At 39.8% G+C, this 2800-nt stretch overlaps 1 pseudogene; it reads left to right on the top strand.

Annotated features, from left to right (window-relative positions):
- The first annotated feature begins 401 nt into the window (after positions 1–401).
- Positions 402–1870, top strand: LOC119595589 (annotated as a pseudogene).
- The last annotated feature ends 930 nt before the right edge of the window (positions 1871–2800 follow it).

Here is a 2800-nt window from a genome sequence, read left to right as displayed (position 1 = left end):
ACAAGCGCTACGATCTCCACGACGGAGTGCTCGACACCATCCCATCTTAAGGTTCCATGACATCGTCTCAAAGGCTTTGTTTGTATTGAGTTCATCCTTGGCTGAAACTGCTGACCAGAATTCGTGAAGAAAAATTCTGACAGGCATCGATGAAGAAGATCAAAACAGCATAGTGACTTTGTTGAGGTAAAACTGCCGGTAATTATGTGGAACGGAACTTTCTTGTTTCATCATTACCTTTCTATCTCTTGTTCTTGGTTTAAGAAAACCGTCAATAATTCCGAGGTGGATGTTCCAATCTGGTAAATAACACGTATTTTATTGACGGCGCTCGTATGTATGTGTGTGTTGTGTTTCCATACTAATAGATAGTGTTTTATACGCATGTATATTATGAATATATGTATGTGCTAATCTTACGTAACGCATACGTTACTGGAAACGTGCCCGGCTTCCCTCAGGACACGATAGATTCTCACAGAGCCACCCTCGACCCGGCCAACCCGCGTGACGTCATCGATGAATATTTGATAGCCATAGACGAAAAAGAGCGAAATTGCTGAGTACTTCAGTGGTGAGTTTTCGTTTTGTATTTCTGCTTATTTAATAGATAAGCGTAAGTTTCGATAAATAAAACATAGAAAGGACACTTCAAATCACAGAAAAATGTTGCAGTTAACACAAAGAAATCCTTTTTTATAGTCGTATACCAGATATTATTAATATAATTCTTGTCTATTATCATTATTTTCCTTTAACACTTTCGATGACAAATAGGCTATGTATTAGCAGTGAATATGGTAACAGAAGGCCAAATGTACTCCGGCAGAGCTGGATCTGATGAGATCATCTTCGACTTGTTCGCCGCGGGCTTTGACACGACGGCCAACACCCCTGCGCTGGATCATCCTCTACATGGCCAGGTTCCCGAAGTGCAGCGCCGCGTCCAACAGCAGATCGACGAGGTTGTTCCGCGCGACACTTTGCCCTCATACCAGCACAAGAGTCGGTAAGGTTCACCTGTCTTGCCGGCGAACCATCCTAGTCGTCAAATAATGTTTAGGACTTGACTGATGTTGGAGCAATATCCCCTTTCCAGGCTGTGCCATTACTCGAAGCGACGATCCAGGAGGTCTTCGTGCGTCGTCCATGATTCACAACGGAGGTCCAACGCGCAGCTCAAACTGATACTTACCTGGCAGGCTACTTCATTCCGAAGGCAAGTATCTATCCTCACCCTTCTTACCCTACGTTCTTCCCTAAATGCTTAATCTTGCAGTGGTGAATGCATGGGCCAGCAGTACCATGTCATTTCGTTGTAGGTTCTGATTGTGCTGGGGGCTGAGAATGTTTGTTTGTTTTTTTAATGCTCCAGAATGCCATAAATAATCCATTACCAAATGCACTGTACTCAGGGGTCGTGGGTGTTCGGGTGTCGGGAATATGCCACATGGACTCACGCTACTGGGAAAGAACCACAAGAGTTCCGACCCGAGCGGTTCCTCGACCAAGAAGGAAAGTCAAAACGGCCAAAGGAGGGACTCATACCCTTTGGTTCAGGTAAGCCAAATCCTCCGGCATCGTTATTTTAGTCAAGTTTCATATCCCATGGGACTATAATCATGATACCTGTTAATGAAACGCAAAAAGGTGATAATAATCAGAAATTTTCTAACGCAGGACGAAGGAGCTGTCTGTGAGAGGCTCTTTCAAGGATGGAACTGTACATCTTCTCGCAGCCCTTCTGCAGAACTTCACTTTCTCTCCTCCAGCGGGCATCGAGGTCGACCTAGAAGCCAACTCCAAGCAACCCTCTGCACGTCTGTCTAAAGAAAACAAAAAAAATATTGTCATTAGCATCAGAGAGTGATAACCTACTGGATATGAATCTCTGTAGCAGGACTTTTCTGAGGTAAAAACTACAATATTTCTGTGTAACATAATCAATGTTAGTAGCATTATGAATTTTTGTGTTAGTGTTTAGTACTAGATTATCATAATTATGAAAAGTACTGATGTTACAAATGTAGAAAAGGTATGAATGACAGTGAATATTTTCACAATACAATTTTAAACCGGTCAAATACATCACAGAATTTCTTTCACAGTGATTTCTTGTATTGTGAAGATATTCATTGTCATCCATTCATTTTCTAATTTATTATACTGACATAAGAAAAAATCAACATTCTGTGGGGCATTCTCATTCATAATTTTTTTTTAATTTATTATACTGACACTAAGAAAAAATCACATTGCAGTAGAGCAGAATAGGTTGAGGTTGTTGACAGTGAAAAAAACGTTACCTTTACGTGTGGTCAATGAGGAACTGAGCGCGTAGTATTTTCCTTTTAATCAACACACTAATATTACAGAACAATATATGTCATTATGAAGAAAATTATGCTAACAGTTGATTTTCATATCCTCCGAGAGGGTTTGCACAGATAAATTAGAAAAAGATGAAATGGTAGATACTAGACTTTGCCTTTTCCATATGTAAAAATAACAACATTTGGGGAATAGGCATTGTGAAAAAAAGAACGAAATTGGTTCCCATACATAAAACAATGTGGCTGAAAAAACTAAATTCGACTTGTCTCTCCTTTCCCAGGAGGGATAGGCATGAAATACATAGAAAATAGACTGCAGGAAAGAATTTATAACTTTGATACAGCCCTATTTCTTCATATTCAAAATAGGGTATAAATATGTGTAGACATTTACAGATTGATAGTCTTTATACAACATTGTTTTTTTGAACTTTTGAACATATCTATCCTTCTGGAGCTCTAAAAGA

This window comes from Penaeus monodon, chromosome 36 (assembly GCF_015228065.2).
Source record: "Penaeus monodon isolate SGIC_2016 chromosome 36, NSTDA_Pmon_1, whole genome shotgun sequence".
In the NCBI taxonomy this organism is placed as follows: domain Eukaryota; kingdom Metazoa; phylum Arthropoda; class Malacostraca; order Decapoda; family Penaeidae; genus Penaeus; species Penaeus monodon.
This window is presented reverse-complemented; position numbering and strand designations above follow the sequence as displayed.